Source organism: Protopterus annectens, chromosome 17.part0 (genome assembly GCF_019279795.1).
Source record: "Protopterus annectens isolate FY-2018-M chromosome 17.part0, PAN1.0, whole genome shotgun sequence".
Lineage (NCBI taxonomy): Eukaryota > Metazoa > Chordata > Ceratodontiformes > Protopteridae > Protopterus > Protopterus annectens.
In genome coordinates, this window is record NC_056751.1 from 816,932,434 (window position 1) to 816,946,337 (window position 13,904).

A 13,904-nucleotide genomic window follows, 5' to 3' on the forward strand; every position below is an offset into this window, starting at 1 on the left:
CTTCTTTCACCCATAATCTATTTTAGTAACAATAATGTCATCTGCATATGTCATTAAAACTGAAATAGTTACACTTGTTTGCATTACATATTTTGTGTTTTTCATTTTACAATTTATATCTTACTTACCACCATATTCATAACATAATCAAATAATATACCACTCGTAGGACAACCTTGCCTTATCCTATTACTCATCCCTGTTTTTTTACTTAAACCATTTATCAAAATTCTTATTTTGTTACTACTATATGCTTTCATACAAACTTTTTAATCTTGCTACTAAATATATATATAGCTCTATTAATTCCCATAACATCTTATGCTCTCTCAAATCAAACACTTTATTAATATCACCTACCATAAGGTTGCATCATCTCTTCTATTTGAAATATCAGTCACATTTCCTCTTACTGTCATTAATTCTTGACATCTCTAGAATTTTTTTTTCAATATATTTTACATCTTATTTTCCAATATTTGTTGAATTAGCTTCATATAAAAGTTATAATATGTGCTATTTAATAATTTTGGTCTCCAGTTTATTATATCGTCTTTTTTTGCTTTTTCTCCAAATAAATTTTAATGTTTCAATACAATTCCTTATAACAAAAACCTTCATTTAAACATCCATTTAAAACACATAACAAGTATTCCTTTTGCTATTCCATTAAATTTCATATCTTAACCCATCTGGACCTGCTACTGAATATATATTTACTTGCCTAATGACTTTATCCAATTTATACATGGTAATCTTAATTTCCTTATCTACTTGATGTGAATTTCTTTACTTTACATATTGTATTAAATTCTTTCTTTTTTTCTTTAAACATTTCTTCTACACAATGACCTATAGTTTCCATAATCTGTGTTTGTTTTCTTACTGCCTCTCCTCTATTATTTATATTGCTTTCATTGCACTTTCTTCTTTTGCATTCTTGCTCAAATATATTGACAGTTCTTCATTTTTCCTTGTAATATATATTTTTTTCTTTATATAACATTCTTAATCTTTTTCATAATTTTTGTATAACTTTTTTCTTTATCATAATACTCTCTCTCTCTCATTCCTTTCTATATTTTTGAAAGCATTTCTTTATATCTGTACATATATTTCCTTTTTTGTCCTGATTTCACTCTACAGTTTTAAAAGACATTTCTTATATTTATTTTTAAATGTAATCCACCATTCTGACCAGCTAACATAAAATGTTTTCATAGCAGCATGGTCTTTCCATAATTGAATGATTTCTTCTTTCCCCTTTTCATTCAATTCCTTTTCATTTATTATTTTTATTCCATTTTCTATCTTTATATGTTCTTTATTTTCATTTACCACCATCAGTATTGCTAAATGGTATGTAAATCCTGTTACAACTGATTCCCATTCTACTATCTTTATTCCTTCAGATATTATAAATTAATCAATTTCTGATGTAAGAATACCTCTTAATGTCCAAAACTTTGTTCCTTATAACCAATTTGCCATGTTTCATAACTTCAACCTTTTTCTTATATCCTTTCCTTAAATTCGCCAGTTATTATGATATTTGTTTACTACTACATAGTGCAGTAATTGCTGAAATAAATCCTCCCTTTCTTTACAAATAATATATGGATATAATGCTATAATTCTCTATATTTTTCTTGCCATCTCACATCTATAATAGTTAATCTTCCCATTCTTACTAGTTTTACATCTAATATCTTTACTGATTTTTCAACATAATACTGCTATTGCTGAACAACATTAATTTCCCACATTCCATGTTATATCTCCATCCCATATTTTTCTGTTTGCAATATTTCTTCATTTGTTAAACATCTTATGTCTTCTAATAGAATTATATCCACATCATATTAACTATACCGGCGCAGTGGTGCAGAGGTAGCGTTCTCGCCTCACAGCAAGAGGTTCTCCGTTTTGATTCTTGGCTGACGTGCCTTCTGTGTGCAGTCTGCATGTCCTCCTTGTGTTTGTGTGGGTTTCCTCCCATGTTACAACTCCCACGTTATAAAGACATGCATCTGGAGCATTTCTCCCCATGTCTCTGCTGAAAATTGGCTTCGTTTCAAGTCGGACTTTCCTTGTAAACAAATTTTAAATCAAATAAATAAAATCCATATTCTTCTTACAATATTTTCATGCTATTTATACTTATCAAAATAATTCTGTAATTGTTACTCTCTCTTTTCCGTAATTTAAAGGAAATCATTTATCCTTTTTAAATTTCCATTACATATTACATATTTCCTTTCTTTTTTCTTTTAACTTAATTTCTTTAAACTTCCTTTTCCTATATTCTGTTTTTCACTGGAACTCTTTTTTTTTTCCTTTCACTACTTTCCAAAGTATATCTTCTTCATCACTAATTTCTGTCTCTTTTTGCATCTCCTCTCTATTTTCTTGTTTTTTATGCTTATCTTTCTCTAAGGGTGGCCATGGTGGTGCAGCAGTTAGCGTTGTCACCTCACAGCAAGAGGTTCTCCGGTTCGATCCTCGGCTGGGGTGCCTTCTGTGTGGAGTCTGTATGTCCTCCCTGTGGTCGAGTGGGTTTCCTCCGGGTGCTCCAGTTTCCTCCCACATCCCAAAGACATGCTGTAGGTGGATTGGACACTCTAAATTGGCCCTAGGCATGAGTGCATGCATGTGTGTGCCTTCCATGGAAGGTTGGGTGCCGGGCTGGCAACTCAACACCGTAAAAACTCTACTGCCAATCATGAGTAGACAGGTGATCCGCTGTGGTGACCCTAACCAGGAAAAGCTGTAAGAAGAAGAAGAAGATGCTTATCTTTCTCTAGACTGTCTTCATTTTCAGTTTCCCATTCTTTTTCATTGTGTTCATTATCCATCCCTGTTTATTCCTCTGCCATTTAGCTCTTTTTTGCAATCCATCCATAAATGCCCGGTTTGTTTATATTTATAACATTCTACTTCATATTTTTGCAGCATGTCCTATATTTCCACATAAATAACATTTCTTTTTTATCACAATTATTCACAAAATGTCCTTCTTTCCCTCTAAAACTGTTTTTATTGTCCCCAATATTTTACTATACCCTATTACCATTAACATCTATAACACTTGGATCGTGCACAATTTTTTTTTGCATTTCTATTTTCAAAACATTACCGTCCAATCCCCAATCCCCAAACCTCCATTGTCATAAACTTTTGAAATGATTATCACTTCTTTACAAACATTTTTTAAATATATTTTCAAAGTCTCTTTTTCTTCTTCTGTCTGAAATTGTATATATTTTTTTAGTTTCCTTAAAAAGTTTTTATTACATAATCTTTCCATGGGTTATCATTTTCTCTCTTTTTATATTTATATAAAAAAATCCATTGCACGAACAGACTCATAAAATGTCACAAAAAGTCTCTTTGTTTATCAAAATAAAATATCTGGCCTCCTGTGCTTTTACATCCAAAGGTAGAATTATTATGTCCCATACCTTGTATTTATTTAATTTGACATCTTTCTTAATTTGCATTCTCACTACGTACTTTTTTCCAGGCCATCTTATCTTTTTTCTTTCTGCTCAGGTTCACTTCTATCTCTCCATATTTTTCTTTTGGTGTAATGTCCCCTTTTGTAATTGCTTCCATGTCTTCCTTCTGTATTTTATCCATTATTTCATCTCAAGATGCATCTCCTCTGTTCTCTGTCTCACTTTGGATTAACATTTCTTGTAATATACCATTCCACAACACTCCCAACTGGAGGGTTATAGCAACAAAATCATCTTTTACTGTTGATTCTGACTCAGCCAACAATTACCTTGAAACACTACCTCTGAATTGTCTACATGTCACTTGGAGCTGGCATTCATCTCAATTACTTCCATCATCTTCTCCATGTTGCGCGCCATCCTCCTAGCCACCACTGAAGTAGGATCAAGATGTGTGCATGCAATTATGGCTAGCTGTACTGCAATTACAGAACAATTAAGTATAGGGGAAGTTCCCCGATGCTATGGACAAATTTCCCCCAGTAGTATAAATACCATTTTGGATCTCCCCTGAAAAGACTTTTCTAGCCTAGTGGGACTTACCCAATCAATAAAGAATAAATACATTCATACATACCTACTTAAACACAATAATATTATATTATACTAAATTAAATGCATTCCTCAATCATGAGCTTTTTATTTCTTTTATAACCTTTTTAGAACTACCCTCTCAATTCTTCTCCCCAACATCAAAAAAAAATATATATGGTCTATAAAATAATATATATCCCTCTTTCATGAGCTTTTTATATCTTGTGTGGTTATTTCAGGGCTACCCTCTCAACACCTCTCCCCAATATCGGTAAGCACCTTTCAGAATACTGTACGTTTCCTATGTCTACCTTTAAATTTGTATCCGTCATGAGTTAGTCCCAGAACCAAACATACCACCTCTCTGCTCCTTGGCATTCATAATGTTCTTCAGTCTTGCTTATGTATTGCTTTCTATGGTTTCACAAGGTGTTATGAATGCATGAACATTGTACATTCAGTCTATAAAATTAAAGTAAATGAAATAAGTCCCCCAGCAAGATTTTTTTGTATCTGATATCATTTCAGGACTACCATCTCAACAACTCTTCCTATCATAAGTGACTTTCTGCATCATCTATATCTCCCATGTCTACTCCTAAAATAAAAAAAATCCTGAGTTAGTCTCAGAACTAAACATACCATGTCTCTGTTCTTTGTTGTTCAGTTCTACCTGGGTATCACTTTTATTCCACAGGATGTTGCATATTGTATATTATTCTCTATGCCCCATTAAATGTTCCACTAATAAAGAGATCCTTAATGCCCTCCTGAGCATTTTTACCGCTCACTTCTCAATTCATTTAAATATTATGAAACCAGCTCTAAACTTAATGTATTCATACCTGCATTCACTCCATTTACCTATTTTTTAATTCCTGTCTGTCTTTTAATATGACTTTTTCCATTTTTTAACTTATTTATTTATTTATTGCAAATTTCCTTCCTCCCCATGTATTATTCATGTCCAAAGTATAACTTTTATTTCCAAGACCATGCAATAAGGAATTTGCTCCTAGTTTTTGCAGTACACTGTATAAGATGTAGGAGGGGATTGTTGAGCAATCTTGCCTGCATCAACATGTTAATATTGACTGATTTTTTTTTCCCTTCAGTTGACAAGTCCACAGTTCCCTTAGTCAATTTACAGCAACATGCACCAGAGAGAATGAAATTATCACTGCAAGTGCATTTGGAATCTGCTATGAAGCCTAATTGCATTACCTTGAACAAGTCACTTAACCAGGCACCGCTCCTGGGCTGAGTTTGAAAAGTCTATAGAAGTCACTGCTGTACTCCAGAAATCAAAAATAAATAAATATGAATAAATAATTAAATAAATGAATGAACAAAGAAACAAACAAACAAATAAATAAATAAACTTGTCTGGCAATAAATAAATAAATGGAAACTACAGGAAAGAGTAGATAAATAAATACTGATGGCAATTAGGACAAATGCCTAATTACACACACTGAAATATTGGATAAAAAGGATAATATTTAAGAAGGTATTTTGAATAACTTCATCACCTGGTGACAGGTCTCCACAACTGTCTAATGTTACATAATTTGTGTCAATTTCGTAAACTACCTTACTGTTTCTGTGTACATGCTTGTGTGTCTAACTGGTGAGAGAATGATCTAAGTTTATGGGAATTTGTTGTGTCAAGCAATAGTCATCAACATTGTCAAATTCATAGACAACAAGTCATTCCATGTGCAGCTGTTTAGGTTGAATCCACCAAGAGATCTGCTCCTTTCTCTGTGCAGAACTGGAGTGTCACTTGGTCTGAATAATGTTTCTAAGCTTATGCAAGCTTGCAGTATTATAGTTGCCCTGGTTTCCTTTTTTGGTCTGGCTCCCATTTCTATTTCAATTATTTCAGCTTAACTTTCTTGAAACAGCCTAATTTTCTTCTTCAGTTGATCCTCCGAGTATTGTTTTCTGGCCTGTGTCTCCTTTGACTTGCCTCATACGTCATCATGTAGCCATACCAGCTTTCTTGCTATTATGCTACAGTGTTGCCTGTGCTGGAATCCCCTCCACAAACTTCTCTGCATCTGTAAAATATTGATTAGTACAACCTTCTGACCCCACTACTACACTGCCAAGGACAGATATCATATACTAAAGATCTTCTGTCATACAAAACTCATATCCTGCCTTGAACTCTCTTAATCTTTAAAAAAACCTTCAAAGAACTTTAAGTGCACCTTGTACCACTGCACATCTCCATGCCAACAGCTACTGCAAATCAGCCATCTTGGAATAAGTGTGTGCAGGTGAGCACATGTGAGCCTCCTCCAATCATTATTCTTCTCTTGCTACAATGTATCCATTCCAGCTTCTGCTGCAGTCTCTCTGGTATGTGCATAACTTCAGATATTATTCTGTCAAAAAAGGCCCTAAATTGTCTTCTGGCATACTGTCTGGTATTCCTATAAACCTCACACTGCACTGGCTTATCTGGTTTTCCACGTCTTCCATATTGATTTTCTGTGCTCTGCTTAGTTTCCAGATCTAGTATATTCATTTGTAAAATGTATGCTCACAATTTTTGTTTTTCTAATTGCAGTTGAATAGTCTTCAACCCTTCATCCAGGAAATATATTCTCTCCAGTTGTCGTTGGGTTGTTGCGATGTAGAATCCCACATGTTCTTCGTTCCCCATTGCTGCAGTCCTTACTATTGGGTATAGTCCGCGTCCAGTCGGCCCGAATACCAGAGTATAAGGCTGACGTCGGTCAGGGCGCATTAGACTGACGTCAGTACGTCAGGGTACTAATGCGCATGACCGACGTCATATCCTCAGTCTTTTTTGCCGCATGGTCCGATGCAGAAGCAGTTTTGCAAGTGCGGGTTGGCGTTCTGAAATACTTCCGAAACCGGAGTTTCAGACCGAAACAGAGTTGGCTAAGTACCCCGTTGGGGAACATTTTGGTTTTTTCTTGCCTCAGTATTTAACCGGATGTCAGAAAAAGTGAATAACTGTATTTCTTGTGGGAAACAGATACCTCATAGGGATTACCATACCTTGTGTATACCTTGTTTAGGGCCTGAGCACGACGTTGTTGGTTGCCGCTCTTGTGCTAGGTTTAACAAACGCACTATTAAGAGGAGGTTAGACTGTGCCAGGTTAGTGTTTGGGAAGCGTTGCAATTATAAAATGCCGTCGGATGCTCCGACGCCCGCTTCGGCCAAGAAGCGCAAGGACAAAACAGCGAAGCCTAGGGTTGATGAACCGGCAGTCCCGGACGCCGGTTCTTTAGAAGGCTCAGTGGAGCCAGAGGTTTTGCCAGGAGTTTCCATGGAGTCTCAGGCAGAAACTTTACTGTTACAGGATGTGCCTTCTCAGGAGGTAGGCCAGGCTGAGGGGGCTTCTCAGGTAACTGTTCTTCCCTCTCTTCCCAAGATAGTTAGAGCCTCTCCTTCTGTTGCCAAAACTTCTTTGAGAGGTAGGCCTAGTTCAGCTTCAGTGGGGGCTTCTCCTAGCATTTCAGGTTCTGTACCTAAGAAACATATGCTTAAAATGGCAGAAGATTTGATTACTATGATTAGAGGTTCTATGCCCCGCCTGATAAGAGGCCTAGGGTGGAACCGAGTTTGATAGTTTTGAACAGTGTTCAGAGGCTTCAGAGTCTTCTGCAGAAGACTTGCAGGAGTATCCTACTTATTCTGATTCTGATGTGGATGATTCCACTCCTACAGCTTCTCCTCCTGAGGATTTCTCATTTTCAGAGACTCTGCATTCCATGAGGGAGCACTTTAAATGGGAAGGCCAGGATTACTCTGTTTCCAGGAAAAGGCTTAGGGAATTCTTGTTTTACCCCAGCATAGGCCCTTAGCTATTCCTCCTGTGTTGAATGTGGTGGAAGATGTTTTTACAGAGGCTTCACTGAACCCTGACTCTTTGCCTCCTGCTCCTGTTAAGCCTGATAGGTATTATAGGGTGCCCGAAGCTCATAAGTATTTGTTTAAGAGTCCAAGGGCGGACCCAGAAACTATTTCTCAAGGGCCTAAAGGTGTTAAGGCCTCTGTGGTTAAAAATCCTGTTCCCACTGATAAAGAGGCTAGGGCTTTGGATAGGTGGGGAAAGAAAGTGTATACTTCTTCCACTCTAGCCATGAGAGCGTTGAATTGTCAGTTTCACATGCTAAAATATCAGAATTATCTCCTTTCACAATTAAAATCTAAGGTGGATGCTTTGGCGGAAGGTATTGAGTGTAAAGAGTTGCTGGATTTGGTTCATGTGTCTGAACAAGTGGGTAAGCATTCTTTGCAATGTGGTTTTGATGCTGTACAGACCTCCTTGAGGGTGGCTGCTACTAGTTCTGTTCTTCGCAGGCATGCCTGGTTGAAGGATCAGAATTTAGCTGAGCATGTTAAGACAAGGATTTTGGATGCTCCTTTACAGTCTGATGTGTTGTTTGGATCGCCTGTGGAAGCAGTTTTAAAGAAAATGGAAGACAAAGCTAAGTCTATGCAAACTGTTAAAGATTTTTTGCAGGTGCAGCCACCGAAGTTTAGTAGAAATTGGCCTGCTAAGGGGTGGACATATCCTGCTTATGATTCCCAGTCTAGGGGTAGGTTTAGACGTGGTAGGGGCAGGGCTCAAGGTTCTTTTAGGCCTAGAACAGGGAGTTCACCTGCTCAGACTTCTGGTGAGGGAAGGGGTCAGTCCTTTCATAAACAGACCCAATGACCTGTCTTTTCAGCTGCCGGTGGATTCTCGTCTGGCAGCTCCTTTGGGAGGAAGACTGTCTCTTTTCAAAGAAAATTGGGATTTAATTACTCAAGACAAATGGGTGTTGGATATCATTCACCACGGTTACAGATTTTATTTCCATACAATGCCCCCTTTCAAAGGCATGCCAGACGTTCCTCCTCCACAAAGAAAGGAGGCTCACAAGCAAGTTTCTCAGTTACTCCGGATGGGGGCCATTCAGCCAGTCCCTGTATCAGAAAGAGGCCTAGGATTTTATTCTCGCCTGTTCCTAGTACCAAAGAAGGGGAACACGTGGAGACCAATTTTGGATTTATCTCTCCTCAACACTTTTCTGGACATTCCCAAGTTCAAGATGTTGACGTTACAACAGCTTTTACCTCTGCTGGGCAAAGATCACTGGATGGTAACTTTAGATCTCAAGGAAGCTTACCTTCATGTGCCTATAAGACTAAGTTGCAGGAAGTATCTGCGGTTTCGAGCTGGAAATTCTCATTATCAGTTCTCTGCATTGCCCTTTGGCTTATCTACTGCCCAGAGTATTCACAAAGGTTCTGGCTCCAGTGATAGCTTACTTCAGGCTTCAAGGAATTCAAATCTATCCTTACTTGGACGACTGCCTGATTCTGGCTCAAGAAAAGGAAGACCTCCTACAGCATCTGGAATATGTTATAGCAGTGCTAAGATGCCTAGGGTATTCTGTGAACGAAATAAAGTCCAGTCTAGTACCCTCTCAAGACATGTGCTTTCTGGGTGTGAGACTGAATACAGCAGCCCAGATGGCCTTTTAACCCCGGACAAACAAAAGAGTCTGTCACTTTACTTCCATCAACTATCTCATCAGTCCGTGCTGACTGCAAGGACAGTCCTTCAAGCATTAGGGTTCATGGCATCTTGTATTCTGGTGCTTCCCAATGCCAAACTGCATATGAGGAAGCTACAATGGTATCTCAAAATGTATGGACACAGCACTGCCAGGATTTGGACACTGTCATTCAAATAATACCTTGCCTTCAAAAAGAATTTTGTGGTGGGCTCAGGAATGTCACCTAAACAAGGGACTCTCTGTGACCCGCCAGAGGCGAGTCAGATTTTAACGACAGATGCCTCGGACATTGCTTGGGGAGCTCATCTAAATGGAAAGTGGATACAAGACAAGTGGCCTGCCAGACTACAGCATCTACATATCAACATGAAGGAGATGTTAGCAGTCCAGTTTGCATTAATGGCTTTCAAGGAGTTGCTTCTTCCAGGGCAGGTGTTGATTCTAACAGACAACACAACTGTCATGTGGTACATCAACAAACAATGGGGAACACATTCTTATCCTCTATGCAGGCAAGCAATGATTTTATGGGAGACTGCGCTAAGCTTGCAACTAACTCTTCAGGCAAGGTTTCTGCCAGGAGCACAGAACTCCTTAGCAGATGTGTTAAGCAGACAAATCATGGATCCCCACGAGTGGAAACTGGATCTTCATGTATTTCAAAATTGACAGTGTCATGGGGACTCCAGACATAGATCTGTTCGCTTCTCCACTAAACCACCAGCTGCCACAGTATTGCACAAAGGGGTTTCATCACACAGCTTGGAAAGTGGATGCTCTGTCTTTCAGTTGGAAAAACCTTCATGTGTATGCCTTTCCTCCTCTGCCTCTTCTTCCAAAGGTACTATTAAAGGTCAGACAAGACAGGCCAAGGATGATTTTGATAGCTCCAGATTGGCCTCGCAACACTGGTACCCACTACTACGGAGTCTGGTAAGGAAGCCTCCATGGCCTTTACCTCTGATTCCTCATCTGTTATCTCAGAAGGATGGTCATCTGCTCAATGTCAAGCTTCACTCTCTTCATCTAACAGCCTGGCATATTCTGTGTTGAAACACAGCAGGTCTCAACTTCCTCAACAAGTTTTAAATGTGATTATGGAAGCTAGAAGACCTAGTACAAGGAAAGTGTACGCAGAAAAATGGAAGAGATTTTTATTTTGGAGTACAGCAAAGAATTTGCAGGTTTCTGAGCCTAATTTGAGTGTGGCTCTTCAATATCTTACTGAGTTATTGGACAAAGGTTTGTCCTTCTCTTCCATTAAGATTCATGCTGCAGCAATTTCAGCTCACTATGATTGTGACCCACCATTGTTTTCGCACCCTTTGTTCAAGCAGTTTCTTAGAGGGGCAAAGAATATAAGAGCCCACGAGAGCTCCTACTCCTGCTTGGGATCTCAATTTTGTGTTGGAAAAACTTACTCTACAACCTTTTGAGCCTGCGGCTACTGCTGAATTGAAATACTTGTCATGGAAGACTGCTTTTCTGTTGGCTATTACTTCTGCAAGAAGGGTGTCTGAGTTGCAGGCCCTTATGGCAGTAGAGCCATTTTTGATTTTCCATAAGGATAGGGTATCATTACGTACTAATCCTTCCTTTATGCCTAAGGTGGTTTCTAGTGTGGCTTTAAACCAAACTATTCATTTGCCTACTTTTTATGCAGACCCCCAAAATAAAGGGGAAAAGATTCTGCACACTTTAGATGTACACAGGCAATTGCGTTATTATTTAAGCAGGACTAAGGATTTCAGGCAGTCTCAGCAGTTGTTTGTTTCTTTTGCTTTGAGTTCACAGGGCAAGCCTGTGTCAAAACAAACTATTTCTAGGTGGATTGGCTTTTGCATTGCATTTTGTTATTCCCATCATGGCAAGGAGATCCCAGCTGGGATTAGGCCTCATTCCACTAGGGCTACTGCCACTTCAACAGCATTTCTAAGGGGGGTGGCAACTAAGGATATTTTGGAAGCAGCTACTTGGAGTTCAGTGCATACTTTCTCTAAGCATTATCACCTTCCTATCTACTCTAAGTCTAGGGCTGGTTTTGCCACAGCTGTTTTGCAAGGCATGTTGTCAGCTCCTGCTTCTTTATGATTTGCCAGCCTCCCTTACCTCTGCTTTGGGATTCTACCCAATAGTAAGGACTGCAGCAATGGGGAACGAAGAACATAGTACAGTTTTGTACCTACCATAAATGTAGATGTTCGAGGATCCCCATTGCTGCAGTCCAATTTACCCTCCCTCCTTCCCCTCTGTGTTTGGGGTGGTTGTGTAGGTGAGGTTACATGCTTATATTTTTGTATATATATTCTTGTATATATTGTACATATTTTTGGTGCAGGTATTTTGGGCCTTGTCTTTTTAGGGTCTTCTGACATCTGGGGCAAGAAAAGACTGAGGATATGACGTCGGTCATGCGCATTAGTACCCTGACGTACTGACGTCAGTCTAATGCGCCCTGACCGACGTCAGCCTTATACTCTGGTATTCGGGCCGACTGGACGCGGACTATACCCAATAGTAAGGACTGCAGCAATGGGGATCCTCGAACATCTACATTTATGGTAGGTACAAAACTGTACTTTTCAAGTGACCACTGCAAGCTTTGCAAATGATAGTACAAACTTTTCATCTGTAGTATCTTCTTTAAAAGTCACTAGCCGGGTTATAACTATAATTTCTCTTATTTATTACCATTGTTGAAATTCTGTCTATAAATTAAAGAGTTACACTTTAGGCCCTGTTAAGAAATTGTATTACACTGTCATCATTTATATGGACTGGGTCTGCTTGATTCTGTTCTTCTTCTTAATTGATTTATTTGTGTTTAGAATTTGATTTTGATTCTCTTGAAAAATGAATTATTTATGTAACAGAGGACTACATCGATAATAATCAAGGGGACATTTTAGCACCAGATTTGCCTAACATTGTTAGGAACTACAATTGTAATTTTCTCTGGCAGACATTTCTTTGTGCAAATTTAGCAGAAGTCTTGCTCTTGCAGTCCCAGACAGGTTTGACATCTATGCTAATGCCATTTAATTTTCTTTCTTTCTAGCATATAAGAAGCAGCACCGTTTATGACTCACTACTCATAGGTTACGGGACTGGCATCTACATTGTGAAAGAAAACAGCTGGTTTATCCAATAGTTTCCTCTGTTGAGTCTATGGAACCAGTGCAGATTAACTTAATAAAATTTTCCCAGCATCATCTTCTGATGTTGTTTTATCTGCTAATGACTAAGTGTTCACATAAAACAAGAAAAAAAAGACAGTAAGACAGAAGCTACAGCAATGTCACTGGCTAGCCTCTGAGCAGTGTAAAAACATTACTACTTGGAAGTAGAACCAGCCTTAATAAAACAGAAGCACATATCTTCTAGGAATATTTCTCAGGGGGAAATCCTATCTTAAAAATTCTGTCAGCTCTTTTTCATAAACAGGTTCATTATTTTTCAATGAAGTTCCACAAATAAACAGTGTTTATTGGTTAATCTGTAAATTAAAGTTGGTGCTTTACTGCCAAGATATTTCTCTGGATGTATGCAAGTGATTTTCCTTGTTAACTTTACCATTTTGTCATTAGCTAATCTGTATATGCATAAAGGCTGTTTACTAGAAATGTAACTTCTTGTATTCCTGAAAGACCCTGAACATGGAGGACTCTTTTGTTTGGATAATGTGTTCTAGGTGTTTCCTACATTGTGCACCTTCAACTTATGATAAGCCACAACATTTGTAATTGTAATTATCCCAACCTAACCAATGGAGGCACATACAGATTGGAATTTTGTGATATAAAGCACCATATTCACATCTCCATCTTTTTTGTGGTCATGCTGTTATATAAAATGAGAGTATACATTCTTACAAACATCCATTGCAGTGATGTGATTACAAGTCATTGATGATGAGATATTGTCCACTATTTTAACTTGGGGTGAAATATATGAAGAATTGAGTGAAAAAGTGCCGGACTTCCCAGGAGGACGGGCTTCATAGGTAATATCTCTTATTGCAAGTTGTAAGCTGTGAATAAATTCCCTAGGCCATGAACATGCATAATTTGGTACATGTGATAAAACAAAACATTGTCTTTCTGCATGTCTAGTGATTCTCTGCCTAATTCTTTTTTTGTCTTTACATCTCTTTCAAGCCCCTTCCTCATTCTAATAATTCACTAATCCCACCATTGGCTACTGATAGTCATATTATCAGTTTGGATGAGAGATGAACCCTGATAAACAGTCATCCATTGGTGATTCATATTTTTAGTTGTACTCTCCCTACAATCCGACC

The 13,904-nt window shown here is 38.2% G+C and overlaps 1 long non-coding RNA gene across 1 annotated transcript in view; it reads left to right on the forward strand.

The window, feature by feature from the left end:
- The window catches only part of LOC122791255, a 19,413-nt gene extending 6,282 nt beyond the window's left edge, over positions 1–13,131 (forward strand). Inside the window, exon 2 of the long non-coding RNA XR_006363119.1 lies at positions 12,663–13,131. This is a non-coding gene — a long non-coding RNA (uncharacterized LOC122791255). The remainder of the gene's footprint in view (positions 1–12,662) is intronic.
- The last annotated feature ends 773 nt before the right edge of the window (positions 13,132–13,904 follow it).